The sequence below is a fragment of the Natrix helvetica genome (genome assembly GCF_964273705.1).
Source record: "Natrix helvetica genome assembly, chromosome: 1".
Lineage (NCBI taxonomy): Eukaryota > Metazoa > Chordata > Lepidosauria > Squamata > Natricidae > Natrix > Natrix helvetica.
Genome location: NC_138548.1, coordinates 355,813,195 through 355,835,316, shown reverse-complemented (window position 1 = coordinate 355,835,316; position 22,122 = coordinate 355,813,195). Strand labels below are relative to the sequence as shown.

General features: G+C 44.9%; 1 protein-coding gene across 2 annotated transcripts in view; it reads right to left on the bottom strand.

Annotated features, from left to right (window-relative positions):
- Positions 1-21,177, bottom strand: part of LOC309384268 (uncharacterized protein) — a 160,375-nt gene extending 139,198 nt beyond the window's left edge. Inside the window, exons 1-2 of one of the 2 annotated variants that reach the window (XR_014173996.1) lie at positions 21,080-21,154; positions 9,304-12,521 (exon numbers count right to left, since the gene is read on the bottom strand). The gene's annotated coding sequence lies outside the window, so the exon portion shown is untranslated. Of the gene's footprint in view, positions 1-9,303; positions 12,522-21,079 lie in introns of both variants that reach the window. The other variant, XM_081937557.1, reaches the window with a different exon arrangement.
- Positions 21,178-22,122: the final 945 nt, after the last annotated feature.

Here is a 22,122-nt window from a genome sequence, read left to right as displayed (position 1 = left end):
ACCTTTGCAACTTCGCCAAGTGAAATAGTAAAATGTGATGTTACTTAACCTTGTGAAGATTAGCTATGTGCCCAGTCCTAAAAGTTTATGAATGTTTTACAGAATTACACAATCAGCTTTCTTAGGGGTGATTTTCAGTGGAGATCAAAACCGCTCTACATGCCAAAACTTTATGACTCTTGACGCTCCCAGGATTTTAGAGCCTGGCAGCAGCATCAGGCCAAACACTCCAGGGGAAGGAGCTTCACTCCTGCTGGCCAGGGCTGCATCCAAGAGCATCAACCACCAAGCTTCATTCTTGGAGGAGGAAATTTTATATCTGCTGAATGCCAGGTGTAAATTCTGTAAATTTGCTTGCACTGAAGTCTCCCATTAGGTCACACAGAGAAACATATGCAGCAGGGGCTAGAAAATGGAGCCCAAGAAAGATGGCATGATTGCCTATATATGGTAGAAGAAATTTTCCCCCTTTCCCCAATGTCTATTTATCTTTTTATTGTATAGAGGGTTGTTTTTTATATATTCTGCTATTACCCTCATGTTAATTTTAATGTGTCTTAGAGAAACACAACAATACAATACAATAGCAGAGTTGGAAGGGACCTTGGAGGTCTTCTAGTCCAACCCCCTGCCTAGGCAGGAAACCCTATACTGTTTCAGACAAATGGCTATCCAACATCATCTTAAAGACTTCCAGTGTTGGGGCATTCACAACTTCTGGAGGCAAGCTGTTCCACTGATCAATTGTTCTAATTGTCAGGAAATTTCTCCTCAGTTCTAAGTTGCTTCTCTCCTTGATTAGTTTCCACCCATTGCTTCTTGTTCTACCATGAGGGACCTTGGAAAATAGTTTGACTCCCTCTTCTTTGTGGCAACCCCTGAGATATTGGAACACTGCTATCATGTCTCCCCTAGTCCTTCTTTCTCTTAAGCTAAACATACCCAGTTCCTGCAACTGTCATTCATATGTTTTAGTCTCCAGTCCCCTCATCATCTTTGTTACTCCTCTCTGCAACATTCAGTTACATCATTCTGCATCCTGAATGTCTTCCAGATTTTGAAGCCAGAATTTCCCAGCAGTATATCTTTTGCACAAAATATCTGTGAGCCATAAGCAGAGTTTCTGAGTGGCCCCAGTAAGTTTCTGAAGCTTCTAAAAAATACATGGTAAAAAAATATATGCACAGAGGTTGTAGCTCAAGAAGAAAAAGCATTGTGGTTTTGAGTCCTGGGTTCTTAGGTTCATGAACAACCCCTGCTGTGATCTTGTCTTCTTGGAGGTGCTGCTTGTTACCCTGTTGGTAGCAGCACCAAGATGCCTCTTATTTGTTCCAAATTTGTTACATCTTCAAATCCCCATAACTTTAACCTTAAACCCATCGTCCCTGTCCTACTGTCCCCATTTATTCGTAACCATTTCAATCATGCTCATGTTTATTCTTATACCTATTATCTTGTAAATGATTGACAAATCAAACAATCAAACAAATAAAAAAATAAACTGCCTTGGTGTTGGAGCTGTGAAAAAGACATTATATGGTGGAAAACATTGCATTTCTAAAAAAAGGCATTAAGTAGCTTTTGTGAATGAAAAATCAGGTATTGTCCACACTGCTGTGAAAGAGGGTTTTTTGGTTGGATGTTCTGCTATTTCCCTCGTGTTTGTTTTAATATCCCCTTTTTGTATATTGAAATACAATTAATATTTATTTCGAATCTGCACTTAATCTTTCATCGTGATATAAACTATTATTATTTTTATACTCTGAACCACACCCATTGCTCTTTCTTGCCTTCTGGGGCTTTGGTTCTATGCATCAGACATCTCCAAGAGAAAACAAAAAGAAGTCACATTCTTTGCAATGAATACTTGCAGTAGCCAGCAAAGCCATAAGTTCTTCCAAGTTCTTCTGTTCCCTGTCTTACTGTCCCACTTTATTCCCTCCCAAAATCACAAATCCATGCTTGATAAATATAATTTGTCTCAAGTGGGATAGATTCTTTTTAAAAATAATTTTATTTACAGTTATTTTTTTATAACTGCTTGGTGAACAGTATATTGTCTGAGTCAATGCACTTTATACACAATACTAGTAATAATATTGTTTAGGTATACATAATAATACCTTTCCACCTCTAACATTTATGTATATATAGTCATGTTAATGTATTCTGTTGTGTATCAATATACATACTATTCAAAATTTCTACTTTCTACCTGTTTTCTAATCTTTAATGAAGCAATTGCTATCTTAAGTATTCAATATCTATCCATCATCTCTTGCTTTTTTAAATATTTCAACTTGTAAGAAGTTAGCCCCCACCCATCTCCTAGAAAAATAAAATCTCCTGATTCTACTTCCGGTTTCTGCTGTCCGCCGTTCGCCATCCTGGTGGGCTCCCCCTGATTCAGTAATGACTTTCCTAAGACTCTCGGAAAATCGACTTTACACAATCTCACTCTCGGAGGAGAGAGAGAGAATTGAAAGAAGTGAATATCAAAAGAGTTTTTTTCCCAATTCTCTCTCTCTCCTCTGAGAGTGAGATCGTGTAAAGCCGCTTTTCCGAGAGGGGGGGGAGAGGAACCCCCCTCTCCAATCTTAACACTTTACCAAGATCAAAGAGTCTTAAAAAAACTGCTAATCCTTATTTACTTAGTTGTTCAAGAAAGCAAGAAAAAGACCCCGGGGGAACTCCCCTCTCACCGCATTTCGGCTGTTGCCTTCACGTAGAACATTTTCTTCCGATCTCAGGACAAAGGCGCGCGTGGCATGTGCACCCCCCAAATGCCTCCCGGTGCCTAGGGCAAAGCTGGCAGCCCCCCTGCGGCCGCCGCCACTCCAGGGGGCTCCAGCAAGCCGCCCCTTCGGCAGGACGCCCCTACAAGGCACCCTGTGCCCCCCCCTGAGTCAGGGGGAGCCCACAAGGATGGCGAGCGGCGGACAACATGTCCGTCGTCCATAGAAACCGGAAGTGGAATCGATACTTATTAGAAGTTAAGTTAGAAGAAGAAGTTAAAGAATCTATTATTGCTTGGGGGAAAATTTTTGATGTGGGATTGACTTAGAGAATTGGCAGAAATTGTGGTCTCAAAATTATAAAATGACAATGTCAACAGCATATAAAGAAAATTTGTATAAGATGTTTTACAAGTGGCACCTATCCCCGATGAGAATAGCAAGAATGTTCAAGAATAAATCGGAAAAGTGTTGGAAATGTCATCAGATACCGGGTTCATATTACCATATGTGGTAGACGTGCATAGAAGCTAAAAGATATTGGACTAAAATCCACACTTGGAGAAAATGATACAAAAACATATAGACTTTAAACCTGAGATCTTTTTATTAGGAATCATACTGGAAACATACAATAGAGAATTGAAATATTTGATTGTAAATGTGTTAACAGCAGCTAGAATTGTATTTGCTAAAAATTGGAAAAACGAGAAAATACCAAAACAGGAGGTAGTTATTCACAAAATAATGGAATGTGCTGAAATGAGTAAATTGACATTTGAAATGAGAGAACAGGAAGATAAACAATTTTATGAGATACAGGATCTATTTTATCAGTAGTTAGATAAAAAAACATGGAAATGAAAGATGTTAGAGAATGTTATAAATGCAAGAATAACAGAATGATACAGAATATAACATAAATATATATTATTATGGGATAGATTTAAAATGATGTAATGAATTGTTATAATATAAATGAATCCAATACCTAGAATATCTCATTTAAAATGAAGGAATAATAGTGATAGTCAAATAAATGAGGCACAATGATAATAATGTATACAAATATATTTGATTTGATAATATGTGATTTCATATAAATTGTAAGTGATGACTATGGAAAGGATGCACAAAATCCTTGTAACCAACAGACACACTGTATGTAATTGAAGATGGCTTCATGTTTTATGTTTTGTTTGTCTATGTCTGTCTAAAAATAAAAACTTTCGTATAAAAAAAGAGAGGGAGATAAGAGTGATAGAAACAAGAAAATGGAGAATATTATTGTAGACCTTTTATATAACAAAATAAAAGTAATAACAAGAGAAAATGTGGGCAAATTGAATAATGAGACTATAAATTAATATGACTATGCATTATTGTTAGAAATATATAAACGCATTGAATGCTAGGGTTATGTTTAACTTGATTAGTTTTATTCGTATTAGAATGTGACAGGTGCCACACTGTTCACGCATTGATTTGATTTTTTTTAAAAAAATTAAAACTTAATAAGAGAGAGGAAGAAAGAGAGAAAGGGCGAGAGAGAAGAGAGAGAGAAAAAGAGAGGAAAGAGAGACACACAGATATAGAGGGAGAGAGAGAGAGAGAAAGAGAGAGAGTTGTTGGTTGTAAATTCCTTGGGGAGGAGAAGAATTGCTGCAAAACTGAGTTTCCTGAAGTGGACCACTAGACTCCTGAACAACTGAAAAATGATCTAGTAAAAAGAAAAGGCAACAGAAAGAGCAACATGCAAACAAAAGCAAATAAATCACCCCCAGGAACAAAACAAATTAAAAGTTTAATTTCTGTGCATTGTTCAAAGGACTTTGAATTGGCCATGCCCATCTAGTCACATGACCATCTAGTCACGCCCACCCAGCCAGTCCAGCTCTCCCAACAATCTGAGGGACCATAAATTGGCCCCATTTAAAAAGTTTCAGGGCCCTTGGGTTAAGGTCATGTTCTGTCTTAATCCCATCACCTGGAAGTGAAGGTATTTTCTTTGTGAATAGGCTGGCCCAGGATTTCTTAATGAGCATCTGCTGTAGGCTATTAGGGAAGATCGGGGGCTGCTTTCTGCCTCTAAGAATGTGTTTTTCCTTTTCTACCTTTTTAAATATTCCCCAACATATTTCATTCTCGGGGGGGGGGGGTGTTTCCCACAATAACTGAGACCTGGTTGGGCCACGAGGGAGGCTTACCCCTCGTGGAAATGTGCCCGCCAGGTTATCGAGCATTTCACCAGCCTCGGGCCCAGGGAAGGGGCGGTGGGGTAGCAGTGATTATCTGGGAAGACTTGGAGCCGAGAGAGTTCACTGTGCCGTAGACATCCGGGTGTGAGTCCCTTGTCGTGAGATGGGGCCCAGGGAGGCAGTTGGGCCTGCTGATAGTATACCTGGCTCCTCGCTATACATCAGCGGCCCTGCCTGAACTTCTCGAGCTGATCTCATCGGTGGCGGTTGAGACCCCCAAACTTTTAGTGATGGGGGATTTTAACCTGCCGTCGATGGGAGAAGCGTCTGAGGGGGTTCGGGAGTTCATGGCTTCCATGACAGCCATGGACCTGACCCAATTAATTCAGGGCCCTACTCACGAGGGAGGCCAAACGCTGGAACTTGTCTTTGTCTCTGGTCAGTGGACGAGTGATCTGGGAATAGGGGATTCAACTATTATTCCCCTGTCATGGTCAGATCACTCACTTCTCCGGCTTGACTTCCCCGGTGCTACCCCCCCGCTGCGGGGAGGCGGAACCAGAAGGTATTAGATGGTTCCGCCCCAAGCGCCTGATGGAACCAGATAGGTTCCAGACGGAGCTTGGGCCACCTCCTGTGGACCTGACCCGCCCCCGAGTGGAGGACCTGGTGGACGCATGGAATAGTGCGACTACCGGGGCCCTAGACCGGGTGGCGCCTTTGCGGCCTCTCCTGCGGCGATGAACCACCCTGGCCCCTTGGTTTACCGAGGAGCTAGGGGTGATGAAACGCCACAAGAGACGCCTAGAGAGTCGTTGGAGATCCTCCCGTTCCGAATTTGACCGAGCACAGGCACGAGCCTATTTGAGGACGTACCTTGTGGCAATAAGAGCGGCCAAACGTCAACATTGTGCCGCTCTTATTGCGTCCGCAGATAACCGCCCTGCTGCCCTGTTTCGGGTGACTCGCTCCCTCTTGTTTGAGAGACCGCGGGAAGCCCCTTTACAGGGCAGAGCAGAGGAGTTTGGGAAATATCTACAGGACAAAGTCGCTCAAATCCGGATGGGATGGGCCCCTTTCAGTGGTCCAGTTGAGACGCCCGAGACGAGTCTTGAGGGACCGTTCTGGGAGGAGTTTGACTCGGTTGCCATCGAGGATTTGGACAGGTTGCGTGGACGTCTGCGACCTACCACATGTTTATTGGACCCGTGTCCCTCCTGGCTTGTACTGGCATCCTGGGAGGTTACGCGCGACTGGCTCCTGGGCCTAGTGAACGCTTCGTTGGGTGAGGGGTTTCTGCCGGCCGCCTTGAAAGAGGCGGTTGTGAGGCCCCTGCTCAAGAAGCCTTCCCTGGACCCAACTGATCTAGTCAATTATCGTCCAGTCTCCAACCTTCCTTTTTTTAGCGAAGGTTGTAGAGAGTGTGGTGGCACAATAGTTTCCACGTCACCTGGAGGAGAATGATTATCTAGACCCGCGCCAGTCCGGCTTCCGACCCGGGCACAGCATGGAGACGGCCTTGGTCGCGTTGGTTGATGATCTCTGGAGGGCCAGAGATAGGGGTTGTTCCTCTATCCTGGTCCTATTAGATCTCTCGGCGGCGTTCGATACCATCGACCATGGTATCCTGTTGCACCGGCTAGAGGGGCTGGGAGTCAGGGGCACCGTTTTACGGTGGTTTGGCTCCTACCTCTCTGGCCGGACGCAACGTGTGTTGGCAGGGGAGCAGAGATCGACCCGGAGCCCCCTCACATGTGGGGTGCCACAGGGGTCGGTGCTCTCGCCTCTCCTGTTCAACACATACATGAAACCGCTGGGCGAGATCATCCGTGGTTTTGGGGTGGGATATCATCTGTATGCTGATGATACTCAGCTATACATTTCCACCCCGAACCACCCCAACGAGGCCGTTGAAATGATGTCCCGGTGTTTGGAGGCCGTACGGGTCTGGATGGATGGCAACCGACTAAAACTCAACCCTTCCAAGACGGAGTGGCTGTGGCTTCCGGCCTCCCGGTTCAACCAGTTGCTTCCATCTCTGGCCATTGGGGGCGAGCAACTGGCCCCCATGGAACGGGTGCGCAATTTGGGCATCCTCCTGGATGCCCGGCTGTCCATGGATGACCATGTAACAGCCGTGGCAAGGGGTGCGTTCCATCAGGTTCGCCTGATGCGCCAGTTGCGCCCCTTATTGGACCGGGATGCCCTACGCACAGTCACCCATGCGCTAGTGACGTCTCGCCTGGACTACTGCAATGCTCTCTACATGGGGCTTCCCTTGAGATGCACTCGGAGACTGCAGTTGGTCCAGAACGCGGCCGCGCGGGTGATTAGAGGACTAGATACTCCCCTGTAACACCTCTCCTGCGCGAGCTGCACTGGCTTCCTGTAGTCTACCGAGTGCGTTTCAAGGTTTTGATTATGATCTTTAAAGCGCTTCATGGCACAGGACCTAGTTACATGCAGGATCGCATCCTGCCCCATACATCCCTACGACCAATCCGCTCACACAGAGAGGGACTTCTTCGGGTGCCGTCCGCTAAACAGTGTCGGGGGGCGACACCCAGGAGCAGAGCCTTCTCTGTGATGGGCCCAGCCCTGTGGAATGACCTCCCCCGTGACATCAGGATTACTTCCGATCTCCGCTCCTTCCGTGTACAGCTGAAGACCCACCTCTTTCAATTATCTGGCCTGGCTCAACCGTAAATTTTTTCTTATTCCTCCTGACAGTCCTTTTAAATTTTTAAATTGTGTTATTACTAATGGGGTATTTTAATGGTGATTTTTAACTGTCTAAATGTGATGTAATTTGTTACCTCCTCCGTGCATGTATGTCTTTGTATATGTGTGTATTTGGATGTTTATGTGTTTGTACATGTTTTATGTTTTATATGTTTTATTGTATGCCGCCCCGAGTCCTGTCTGGAGAGGGAGCGGCTAATAAATTCAAATTTATTATTATTATTATTTATAATTCCTCCTTTTTAGGCTATTTCCATTTACATATATTGGTCAACCTACACACTATTATTTCTTGCAATCTGGACATTCATATCATTTCTCTCTTGTGTGAGTTCTCTGGTGGTCCTGCTTGCTATAGCTTTTGCCACATTGGGGCAACTGGTAGGGCTTTTCTCTGGTGTGAGATTTTCCATGAACAACTGGGAAGCCATTCTGACTAAAGCATTCGCTGCATTGGGAAACTGGTATGGCTTTTCTCCAGTGTGGATCCTCTCGAGCATAATTCTACAATCTTTGCTTTTGCCACAATAGACAAGATTTGTGGATCTTTTCCATCACTGACATTATTGCATTCTCAAGGACATCAAAAATATTCTCAATTCCTTTTGGATGGAGCATAGTCACCATTCCCGAACTTCCAGGTTGCCCATAGGGCCATTTTTTGCTCTCCGGAGGCTTCAGAGAAGCTCCTGAAGCCTCCAGGCGATTGGTGTAGGCTGTTCTCACCCTCCCCGGGTACCTAGAAAGCTGGTCGCACACACCTCCCGCTGGGGTCATGCGCATAGTATTATGGGTGTGGCACGCCCAAGCACGCCCTACCTGCTCTCCTCCCCGCTTTTGGCACACGATCCAAAAAATGTTAGCCACCACTGATATATGTCCTTCCCTCTCTCCCCAACATGAGGTTCAGAGATCTTCAAAGGTAAGAAGGAGGAGGGTGTGAAGTTGGATGGGGTGGGAGTCAGATGTAACGGGGGAGTGAATGGCCAAGGGGACTCAAGGATTAGGATACAGAGCACAAGGGTGTCTTGGAGGATGGGGAAGGCATATAGACCAGCCTGGTCCAGCGCTAGGCTTCCAAGCCTTTTTCCCAGCTCTGAGTAGACAGTGTTCTGCATAGCGACTCGCACATTTGATTAATGGCTGCATCAGGGAGAGGAGGAGGATTCAGGTAGTTAAGGAAAGCAATTTCACTTAACAGCCATTGGAACATGCAACCGTAATTCAAGGCCCATAATAGTTATATCTTGAGGACTACTTTTATGCGGGATGTGGAATTCTGGGGCTGAAAATCGGGTGAAACCAAGGTAGAAGACTGAAACTCCACATGTGGGAATTCCATAATCAACAGACAAAAGCTCAATCCAAAGTTCCTTTTTGAGGAATTCCATTACTTCCAGAAAAGGAAATATTCAGAACGCTCTGCTGATAACCAGCAACTAGTAGTTAACCATTTTCCAATTTACTTTTCACTCCACTTACAAATTTAATCCTGAGAAATTATTGAGCAAAATGAATCAGGCCAAAATTCAAACAATCAATTTCTCACCTACACTTTCAATGGGAGATCACAAATGAAATTCAAGCATTCTCTAAACTCAACAACCTGTCATCATATGGATTACCTTGTGTGCAATATGGGATGATTCATGCTTGAAGCAATGTCCGCAGACAGGACATTTAAAATATTTTTCCATGGTGTGAGTCCCCTGGTTTTTCACCAGGGTGGAACACAGACTAAAACTTTTCCCACAATCAAGACATTCATAGGGTTTCTCTCCTGTGTGAATCCTCTGGGGTATCACCAGCTGGGAATTCTGACTAAAACCTCTCCCTCAATCAGTACATTCAAAGGGTTTCTCTCCTGTGTGAACTCTTTGGTGGTTAACCAACCTGGAATTCTGAAACCTTTCCCACAGATAGGACATTCAAAGCGTTTCTCTCCTGTGTGAGTACTATGGTGTGTCACCAGGCTGGAACTCCTACTAAAACATTTCCCACAATCAGGACATTCAAACAGTTTCTCTCCTGTGTGAGTTCTCTGGTGTATCATCAGCTGGGAATTCTGACTGAAACCTCTCCCTCAATCAGGACATTCAAAGGGCTTCTCTCCTGTGTGAGTCCTCTTGTGTCTCAACAGATTAGAATTATAACTAAAGCTTTTCCCACAGACAGGACATTCAAAGGGTTTCTCTCCTGTGTGAGTCCTCTGGTGTGTCACCAGGCTGGAACTCTGACTAAAACATTTCCCTCAATCAGGACATTCAAAGGGTTTCTCTCCTGTGTGAGTTCTCTGTTTCTGTTTCTGTTTATTTGGATTTATATGCCGCCCTTCTCCAAAAGGACTCAGGGCGGCGTACAACATTAAAAAAACACACATCCCAAAGTTAAAAAAAATATACATATCCAAAAAAACAACAGAATTTAAAAGACAATACATTTAAAATAAGTTAAAATTAACAAGCTTGCTGGAAAAGCCAAGTTTTTAGGGCGCGTCGGAAGGACCGGAAGTCAGGGATTATGCGAAGCTCCGGGGGCAGCTCATTCCAGAGGGAAGGCGCTCCCACAGAGAAGGCTCTCCCCCTGGGGGTCACCAGCCGACACTGTCTGGCCGACGGCACCCTGAGCAAAGGGTTTCTCTCCTGTGTGAGTCTTCTGGTGTATCATCAGCTGGGAATTCTGACTGAAACCTCTCCCTCAATCAGGACATTCAAAGGGTTTCTCTCCTGTGTGAGTCCTCTTGTGTCTCAACAGATTAGAATTATAACTAAAACATTTCCCACAATCAGGACATTCAAAGGGTTTCTCTCCTGTGTGAACCCTTTGGTGGTTAACCAACCTGGAATTCTGACTGAAACTTTTCCCACATATAGGACATTCAAAGGGTTTCTCTCCTGTGTGAGTCCTCTGGTGTGTCACAAGGGTGGAACTCCCTCTAAAACCTTTCCCACAATCAGGACATTCAAAGGGTTTCTCTCCTGTGTGAGTCCTCTGGTGTGTCACCAGGCTGGAACTCCGACTAAAGCCTTTCCCACAATCAGGACATTCAAATGGTTTCTCTCCTGTGTGAGTCCTCTTGTGTCTCAACAGATTAGAATTATAACTAAAGCTTTTCCCACAGATAGGACATTCAAAGGTTTTCTCTCCTGTGTGAACTCTTTGGTGGTTAACCAACCTGGAATTATGACTGAAACCTTTCCCACAGATAGGACATTCAAAGCGTTTCTCCCCTGTGTGAATACTCTGGTGTGTCACCAGGGTGGAACTCCATCTAAAACCTTTCCCACAATCAGAACATTCAAAGGGTTTCTCTCCTGTGTGAGTCGTCTGGTGTGTCACCAGGCTGGAACTCCGACTAAAACATTTCCCACAATAAGGACATTCAAAGGGTTTCTCTCCTGTGTGAGTTCTCTGGTGTATCACCAGCTGGGAATTCTGACTGAAACCTCTCCCACAATCAGGACATTCAAAGGGTTTCTCTCCTGTGTGAGTCCTCTGGTGTGTCACCAGCTGGGAATTCTGACTGAAATCTCTCCCACAATCAGGACATTCAAAGGGTTTCTCTCCTGTGTGAGTCCTCTGGTGTATCACCAGCTGGGAATTCTGACTGAAACCTCTCCCACAAATAGGACATTCAAAAGGTTTCTCTCCTGTGTGCGTGGTCTTATGTCTCAAGAGATGGGAATTTCTAATGAAATATTTCCCACAATCTCTACACTTATAAGGTTTCTCCATGGAGTGAATCCTCTGATGTGTTACCAGGCGGGAATTACAATTGAAACTTCTCCAAGAGTCAGGACATTGAATGGGTTTTTCTCCTTTATGATTCCTCTGGTGTATCACCAAGATGAAATCATAACTGAAAGTTTTCCAACAATCAGGACATTCAAAGCATTTCCTTCCTATGGGAGTCTTCTGGTGTATCACCAGAATTGTGATTTTCCCATAATCAGGACATTCAAAGGGTTTTTCTCCTGTGTGAGTTTTCTGGTGTCTTTTGAGATGGAAATTTCTAATGGCGTTTTCCCCAAAATCTAGATACTCATACAGTTTCTCCCTGGAGTCAATCTACTGTTGCATCACCCGATCTAAATTGTGACTAATTTTTTTTCCACAATCAGGACATTCAAAGGGTTTCTCTTTTGTGGGAGTCCTCAGGTGCTTCACTAGGAAGGAATTCACTGAAACATTTCCCACAGAAAGGATGTTCAAATGGTTTTATTCCTTTGTGTGCATCCTTTGTGTCTCAAGTCCTGGGAATTTCTAATGAGACTTTCACACAATCTGCACAGTCATGTTTTCTCCCTCCTGTGAGTTATCTCATGTAACACCATGTTGCCATGCTCACTAAAGCATTTACCGCATTGGGAGTACTTCTGTGGCTTCCCTCTTTTGAGGAGGTGCTTCCATGAACAACAAGGGAGCTTTTGTGACCATAATTTTTGCCACATTCAGGTAATTTGTATGGCTTTCCGTCTCCTCTTGTGCATCATCAGCTGTGATTTGCAATCTGTGCTTTTTCCACAATAGGCAAATTTATAAGCTTTTGCACCACTGATATTCTTGAGGAGGTAAAAATATGGACAATGCCTTGTTTAAGGGTGCTTTCATTCAAGCCGTCTCCCTTCCCCTCTCATTTAATTTATCCTTGAGTTCTGCATAATCTGTTTATTCTTTCTTAATTTTCTCTCTTTTGTCAAACAGCTACTGGAGGAGGAGCAGATTTGTATGGTTTTCTGCAGGAAATGGAAAATATTTTGATTTCTGGCTTGATTTTCTTCCCTTTTCAACACTGATTGTTATTTACAGTTGTTCAGAGTGCTCTGATTGCCATCCTGTTCATCTGTAAGATGCAAAGAAAAATTTAACTTTAATTGTTTATAAAATGGTTAGAGATGTGGTGAAAAAAGGAGAAAAGTATACACCACTTTTGCTCATGAAAGTCCTCAGCTGCAAATAAGGGCAAAAAATACTGTCTACAACCTCTCTGGTGACATCCTTGTTCAAGTAGTCCTCACTTAACCTACCATAATTGGAATTGATATTTGCATCACTAAGCAGCTCAATAATTAAGCATCATGTCACATGACAGTGCCAACTTACATCAGTTCCTCTGTAGTTTTTAAGCTAATTACTGTGGGTTGTTAAAGGCAATTTCATATAACCGTGACTTGCAATTTCCTGCCAGTATATCCACTGATTTTGCTTGTCTGAAGCTAGCTGGGAAGGTCACAAATGGGGATCATGAGTGTGGGATGCCACCACCATCATAAATGTGCAACTATTGGCAGAACCCGAATTGGTGCAACTCCTTTAACTGCACCTTCAAAACCACAGTCACTGCTGACATGCATTCATGGAACAAGTGTTGGGATTAACACAAATTTTGTGGACCAGGTGGACGTCTGCTTCTACTGTGCCATAGTAACTCTGAAGGCTCAGGGAAGAAGTGGTAAGTGAGGACTCCCTGTGCAACCAAAGATGGATTAAGCACAACTGAACCTGGTTAATACATGGATGGGACAGGAAATACAAAACTTATTGGCAAGACATGGAAGTAAAAAAACTTGTAAATTTTATTCTTCTGTCATTTTCAATACACGTGTGGATTTCAAACTATATCAAGAGGGAAACCTCAAGATATAATCAGAGACTTTAACTACCCTGATATCAACTGGGAGACAAAGTCTACAGCAAGCACAAGATTGAATAGATTCCTAACCAATTTAGCTGATAACTTTGTTATCCAAAAAGTAGAGGAGGGAACAAGAGGAAAAACTATACTCAACCTAATTCTTACTAACAGAAAAGCGATAGAAGGAGTTGAAGTTGCTGGAACCTTGGAAGGGTGACCATGTCTTACTGGAATTCAATATAATGCAAACACAAGCAATAGAATAAAATCCAACAAGTGTCTTAAACTTTAGAAGAGCTGATTTTAAGAAATTCAGAGTCTAAGCAAAATTTCATGGATAAAAATCCTAAAGGAGAAAACAATGCAAGGAGTGTGGGAAATACTGGAAAATCTATTTATATATAAAAGCAAAATACCACTCATGCATTATTACAAAATCTCCAGAACCTTAAATCCTACAAACCTCAAATTTTCCAGGTATGTTCCTCTCGGCTTCTAGGTGCTCACTAAGAAAAGATTTTTTGAAATGACCATCAGAGCATTAGCATTTCGTATATTATTATTAACAGGGTATCATGCTAACTAGTTCTACTCTCTCCCCTAATCAGAAAAGAAATCTGTTCCAAATTCAAAACACAAGGAGAGGAGAGGAGATTCAGTTTCGGTTTTACTTTCACAGCAGGAAGCAGTTTTACTACAGAACAGTTAAGCTAACCAATAGCCAGGCTCCTTCCTGTCTCCTTAGTCACACAGCAAATACTGTTTCACTTTCAAACTAGCGCTCTGATACTAGAGTTCTATTCTCCCTCCCCACCTGAAAAGAAATCAGTTCCAAGCTCTGATGCTAAGAAGTTCTACTCCCCCTCCCCACCCCAAAAGAGGAGTTTCACTTTCACAGCAGCAAGCAGCTTTACTACAGAACAGTTGAGCTAAGCCATGTCCAGGATCCTTCCTGTCTCCTTCTTGCTCACACAGCAAATACTGTTTGAGTTTCCAAACACCCCTCAACTCTCTCTCACACTGACAGGACGCTAGCCAGATGAAAACTAATGGATGCTGGTAGGTAGAGGCAGATTCCCCCCCCCCCCGTTTTATTTTACTCCCCAGTTCAATCTGTTCCTTCTAGTGCAGCGATGGCGCACCTTTTTTGGCTTGCGTGCCGTAAGTGGGGGGAGCGCAGGGGCGGGAGTGTGCGAGCGTGCCGCACCCATAATGCAATGTGCGAGCTCCCTAGAGCACATGCGTGCACTACAGGTGCTCCCCCCATTTTTTGCATGCTTTTTTTTGCCCTCCCCAGGCTCCAGAGCCTTTACAGGAGCCCGGGGAGGGCAAAAACAGCCTCCCCCACCCCCCAGGAAGCCCTCCGGATAATAATAATAATAATAATAATAATAATAATAATAATAATAATAATAATAATAATAATAATAATAATAATAATAATAATAATAATAATAATAATAATAATAATAATAATAATAATAATATTTATTTGATTAGCCGCACCCTCTCCCGAAGGACTCGGAGCGGCGTACAATAAAAAACACAGGGTCCCTCTGGAATGACCTCCCCCCCGACATTAGAACCACCACCGACTTCCGCTCCTTCCGACAGAAATTGAAGACACACCTGTTCCGACTGGCTGGCCTGGCATAATTATAACGTCTACCTCCTGGCAAACATATTTTTTACTGGTTTTTTAGGGGGATTGTTCTTTTAAATTTAATTTTATAGGATAATTGTTGGGGTTTTAAATTTCTCAACTTTAAATTATTTACTTAGCAGTACAGTTCTGTAAATCTTTTTATCCTCCTCTTATGTATTTATTTATCTATTTACTTAATAATTTTAATTCTCTAATTTTATAGCTATTTATGATGTATTTCTCTATGGACTGTATACCGCCCCGAGTCCCTTTCGGGAGAGGGGGCGGTCTATAAGCGCTAAGAAATAAATAATAAATAAATAAACATAAAATACAAAAATAGACAATACATACACATACGTATAGACGTATACGTGGAGGAGGTAGACAGATAAGTGGAGATAGAGTCAAAATTGAATTTAAAATCCCCTAGATAAAATTACAAGATTAAAAACCCGTCAGGAGCGATATGATCAAACTATGGTTGAGCCAGGCCAGCTACTTGGAAAAGGTGGGTCTTGAGCTTTTCACGGAAGGAGCGGAGGTCGGAGGTAGTCCTGATATCCGGGGGGAGGTCATTCCACAAGGCTGGCCCCGCCACAGAGAAGGCTCTGCTCCTAGGCGCCGCCCCCCGACACTGTCTGGTGGACGGCACCTGGAGAAGGCCCTCTCTGTGCGAGCGGATTGGCCGCAGGGATGTATGGGGCAGGATACGATCCCGCAAGTAGCTAGGTCCTGTGCCATGGAGCGCTTTGAAGATCGTTATCAGAACCTTGAAACGCACCCGATAGACCACAGGAAGCCAGTGCAGCTCGCGCAGGAGAGGTGTCACATGGGAGTACCTTGTACTCCCCATAATCACCTGCGCGGCCGCATACTGGACCAACTGTAGTCTCCGGGTGCATTTCAAGGGAAGCCCCATGTAGAGAGCGTTGCAGTAGTCGAGGCGAGACGTCACCAGCGCATGAGTGACTGTGCGTAAGGCATCCCGGTCCAATAGGGGGCGCAATTGGCGCACCAGGCGAACCTGGTGGAACGCCCCCCTTGCCACGGCTGTCACATGATCATCCATGGACAGCCGGGCATCCAGGAGGACGCCCAAATTGCGCGCCCGCTCCACGGGGGCCAGTTGTACGCCCCCGATGGCCAGAGATGGAATTAACTGGTTGAACCGGGGGGCCGGAACCCACAGCCACTCTGTCTTGGAGGGGTTGAGCTTGAGTCGGTTGTCATCCATCCAGACCCTTACGGCTTCCACACACCGGGACATCACTTCGACGGCCTCGTTGGGGTGGTTCGGGGTGGAAATGTACAGCTGAGTATCATCAGCGTACAGATGATATCCCATCCCGAAACCACGAATGATCTCACCCAGCGGCTTCATATATGTGTTGAACAGGAGTGGCGAGAGGACCGACCCCTGTGGCACCCCACAAGTAAGGGGGCTTAGGGTCGACCTCTGCTCCCCTGCCAACACACGTTGCGTCCGGCCGGAAAGGTAGGAGCCGAACCACCGCAAAACGGTGCCCCGAACCCCCAACCCCTCCAGTCGGTGCAACAGGATACCATGGTCGATGGTATCAAAAGCCGCCGAGAGGTCTAATAGGACCAGGATAGAGGAACAACCCCTATCTCTGGCCCTCCAGAGATCATCCACCAACGTGACCAAGGCTGTCTCCATGCTGTGCCCGGGGCGAAAGCCGGACTGGCGCGGGTCTAGATAATCATTTTCCTCCAGATGTCGTGGAAACTGATAAGCCACCACACTCTCTACAACCTTCGCCAAAAAGGGAAGGTTGGAGACAGGACGGTAATTGGCCAGCTCCGTAGGGTCCAGGGAAGGCTTCTTGAGCAAGGGTCTCACCACCGCCTCTTTCATGGCGGCCGGAAGAGACCCCTCACCCAACGAAGCGTTCACTAGGCCCAGGAGCCAGTCACGTGTAACCTCCCAGGATGCCAGTACAAGCCAGGAGGGGCACGGGTCCAGTAAACATGTGGTAGGTCGCAGTCGTCCACGCATTCTGTCCAAATCCTCGATGGCAACCAAGTCAAACTCCTCCCAGACTGGTCTCTCAAGACTCGCCGCGGACGTCTCCACTAGACCACTGAAAGGGACCCAATCCTTCCGGATTTGAGCGATTTTATCCTGCAGATATTTCCCAAATTCCTCTGCCCTACCCTGTAAAGGGGCCTCCCGCGGCCTCTGAAAAAGGAGGGAGCGGGACACCCGAAACAGGGCGGCAGGGCAGTTCTCTGCGGATGCAATGAGAGCGGCACAATATTGACGTTTGGCCGCTCTCAATGCCACAAGGTACGTCCTTAAATGGGTTCGTACCTGTGTTTGGTCAAATTCGGAACGGGAGGATCTCCAACGACTCTCTAGGCATCTCTTGCGGCGCTTCATCACCCTTAGCTCCTCGGTAAACCAAGGGGCCAGGGTGGATCGTTGCCGCCGGAGAGGCCGCAAAGGCGCCACCTGGTTCAAGGCCCCGGTAGTCGCATTATTCCACGCAACCACCAGGTCCTCTACCCAGGGGCGGGTCAGGGCTACAGGAGGTGGCCCAAGCTCCATCTGGAACCTATCTGGTTCCATCAGGCGCCTGGGGCGGAACCATCTAGTGTTTTCCGGTTCCGCCTCCCCGCAGCGAGGGGTAGCACCAGGGAAGTCAAGTCGGAGGAGTGAGTGATCTGACCATGACAGGGGAGTGATGGTTAAATTCCCTCCTTCAGGAACCTTCAGAAGGCTTCCCTGAAGCCAAAACGACCCTCCGAGCAAACTGGAGTCACTTCCGGTTTGCTTGGAGGGCCGTTTTGAGCGCTCCGGAGGCTTCAGGGACCTTCAGAAGGCTTCCCTGAAGCCTCCGAAGCAGTTAAAACGACCCTCCTAGCAAACCAGAGTCACTTCCTGTTTGCTCGGAGCATCGTTTTAAGTGCTCCAAAGGCTTCAGGGACCTTCAGAAGGCTTCCCTGAAGCCTTCGTAGCAATCAAAATGACACTCCGAGCAAACCAGAAGTCACTTCTGGTTTGCTCAGAGGGTCATTTTGAGCGCTCCGAAGGCTTCAGGGACCTTCAGGAAGCTTCCCTGAAGCCTCCAGAGCAGTCAAAACGACCCTCCGAGCAAATCGGAAGTCTGTTCCCGAACTTCTGATTTGCCCGTACGGCCGGTTTTTGAGCTCCGGAGGCTTCAGGGAAGCTCATGAAGCCTCCGGAGGGCCTCTGGGGCAGGTGGGGGAGGCTCTTTTCGCCCTCCCCAGGCTCCTATAAAGCCGTTGGAGCCTGGGGAGGGTGAAAAATGGCTTTAAAAAGGGTGAACTCGCGTGCCCTGACAAATGGCTCTGTGTGACACCTGTGGCACGCGTGCCATAGGTTCGCCATCACTGTTCTAGTGTAACGCCAGTTATAGGGAAAAGAGGCAAAAATGCAGAAAAAGATTTACAGATGTAATTAGGAAAACACAAGTAAGGGAAGCTGAACACAAGTATCATCAAACTCAACCTTCCCGCGACTCCACCCACTGCCCACGCATGCTCACAACGGTCCTAGCCAAGCCAAAAGCTATGTTGGTTTGCTGCCTTGCGCAGGCAGCCGTGCTGTGTTTTGGAATGGCAGGTTGAGAGTCCCGGGATGTGCTACAGTGGTGGTGCACCTCTCTCCCCTTCAGCCATACTTCCAAGGACTTCCAAGGGGTGATTATTGCTGATAGGAAGTACCCTCTGATGTTCTGCCATGGAGAAGATGGCTATTACATCAATATACCTCAGTGTGAACCAAACACCAAAGTTCCTCTCAAGAAGACCGTGTCTTCTGCTGCCTTTTACAGCTACAGGATAATGGAGGGTGATGGTAAAGAATGCTGCCCATTGCTGTTCCATTTATGTAGCGCAGCACTGGTATCCAACTTACTAGTATGATCATATAAGCCCAGCCCAACACAATATTACTGTAAAGGGAAAACCAGATATCCAAGAACAATCCAGCATGGTTGCATAAAGATTTCTCTGATAAACTGAATGAAAAAAAGGATCAGTATAAAAAATGGAAAGAGGACACATAACTAAGGCAGAATAGTAGCATATAGCCTGAATCGGGAAAGATGAAATCAAGGTCATGGTGAGAATTAACTAAAACTTGCAACAAATATCAAAAATCATTTTAAAACATGTATAAAACAAGAAAAAAGTCAGGGAAACAGTCAGTGCACTAATGAGAGATGATGGCAAGGAAGTGATAGGCAGTAGAGACACAGCAGAGCTAATTAATTCATTATTTGCATCTATCTTCAGGCAAAAAGAAAAAATAGCCAAACCTACCAAAACAGAACTGTAAAAGGCAGACTAGGAATACAAATTAAAACAGACAAGAAAATGGTAAGAGAACACCTGTCTATTCTAGATGAGTTCTAATCATCTGGACCAGATTGATTACATCCCAGAGTTCTGAAGGAACCGGCAGACGTGATCTAAGAACCATTCAACCATATCTTTCAAAGATCTTCACGCACCAAGGAACTACCGGTGGATTGGAAAAGACCGGATGTAGTTCCCATCTTCAAAAAAGGGGAGAAAAATGGATCCATAAAACTGAAGGCCAATTAGCCTGACATCATTACCTGGGAAGATCTTGGAAAAGATAATGAAACAAAAGATCTGCAAACACCTAGAAGCAAGCAAATATATAACCAGAAGTCAACATAGGAAGTCAACATGTTATTTCATTCTTACACAAAGTGACAAAATTAGCGGACCAATCTAATACATTGTATAATTGGATTTCAGTAGGGCAGTTGACAAAGTAGACCATAACCTACTTCTTGGTAAATTAGGAAAGTGTGGGATAGGTACATCTTTCCACACAGATGGATTCTTAACTGGCTGACAAACCACACTCAAAGTGTATTCCTGAATGGGACTATATCTATATGGAGAGAAGTAAGCAGTGGGTACCCCAAGGTTCTGCTTTAGTACTCTTTTAATATCTTCGTAAATGCCTTCGATGAGGGAGTCCAACTGGAACACAACAATTTGTAAATGACACCAAGTTGCCAGGAATAGTTAACACCTCAGAAAATAAACTCAAGATAGAGAATCTCGATAGATTTGGCCCTATCTAACAAAATGAACTTCAATAAAGGGGAAAAAAAGTTTCACACTTATTCAAGAAAAACCAAATGTACTGGTACAGAATAGGTAGCACTTGGCTCAAGTAATAACTATGAGAGGAACCTTGAAGTCCTAGTGGACAATATTTAGATATGGGCCAGCTGTGTATTGCAGTGGCCAAAAAAAAAGCCAATACAATACTAGGCTGCATGAACAGAGAGATAGAATCAAGATCATGTGAAGTACTAGTACCACTTTATAAAGAGTAAGACCACACTTAGAAAATTGCAGACAGTTTGGTCACCATATCATAAAAAAGGTGTTGAGACTCTGGAAAGAATGCAGAAAAAGAGCAACAAAGAGGATTAGGGGCCTGGAGGCTAAAATAAAAAGAAGGGTTGCAGGAATTGGGTATGTCTAGTCTAGTGAAAGGAAGGACTAGGGGAGACATAATAGCCATCTTCCAATACTTGAGGAGTTGCCACAAAAGAGGGAGGGGTGTCAACCTATTCTCCAAAGCCCCTGAAGGCAGGACAAGGAACTGGATGGAAACTAATCAAGGAGAGAAGCAACTTCAAACTAAGGAGAAATTTCCTGACACTGAGAACAGTGAACCAGTGGAAGGGTTTCCCTTCAGAGGTTGTGGGAGCTCCATCCCTGGTGGCTTTTAATCAGAGACAGGGCAGCCATTTGTCTGAAATGATATTGGGTCTCCTGCTTGATCAGAGCGTCTGTATAGAAGACCTGCAAGGTCCCTCCCAGCTCTGTCACAAACCCTCCAGTGATGGGAGCACCCACAACCTCTGGAGGGAAGCCATTCCCAAAGAATCCACCTTCACTTGGAAGAGACTTTTCCAATCTTCCCACCAGGAGGAAAATTGCAGCCACCAGTTTCACAGCCTGCAGCACCAGTGGGCTTAAATTCGGGGAGGGAAGGAACCTGCAGCAGCAGCAGCTGAGATGCTTCAGCCCAGTTGCTTCTCTGCTTCCAGGACTCTCCTCCCACCTGCCCTCAACTCACCGTCCAGCTGCTGCTTCGACCATGGGAAGAGCACAAAAGCCGCTCTGCACACCACTCTCCTCCCATGAGTGATCCGGAACAGGAAGTTCAGCTGTCCCAACGGTGCTTTTTTCAAAAGGCAACGGGATTTTCTTTCTTCTACTCTTCCCGTTGCTTTCCAGCCTTTCTAGCAACACAGTACTCGATGGTTTTAACTCCTTTAAGCTCAACCACAGTATTATCCGCTTTCTAGGCACAGGTGTTGCCTGTTTGACCATCTCCAGATAGGAGGCAGGAAAAAAACATCCTTCTCCAGTTTCTACCTAAGGCGTTTGCAAAATGTTTCCACTGATTAAATGCTATCAATTCGTTTTTGACTTCTAGCAACTGACTTTGCAGCTGAGCCTAGTGAAATAGTGAAATGTGATGTTACTTAACCTTGTGAAGATTAGCTATGTGCCAAGCCCTAAAAGTTCATGAAGGTTTTACAGAATTACACAATCAGCTTTCTTAGGGGTGATTCTCAGTGGAGATCAAAACCTCTCTACATGCCAAAACTTTATGACTGATTTCCTGTGGCTCCCAGGATTTTAGGGCATGGCAGCAGCATCAGGCCAGACCCTCCAGGGGAAGGAGCTTCACTCCTGCTGGCCAGGGCTGCATCCAAGAGCATCAACCACCAAGCTCCATTTTTGGAGGAGGAAATTTTATATCTGCTGAATGCCAGGTGTAAATTCTGTAAATTTGCTTGCACTGAAGTCTCCCATTAGGTCACACAGAGAAACATGCAGCAGGGCCTAGAAAAAGGAGCCTAAAAAGATGGCATGATTGCCTATATATGGTAGAAGAAATTTCCCCCTCCCCCAATGTCTATCTTTTTATTGTATAGAGGGTTGTTTTTTATATATTCTGCTATTTCCCTCATATTAATTTTAATGTGTCTTAGAGAAACACAATGTTCAGTTTTATCCTTCTGCATTCTGAAAGTCTTCCAGATTTTGAGGCCAGAATTTCCTAGCCAGCATCTACTTTGCACAAAATATCTGTGAGTCATAAGCCGAGTT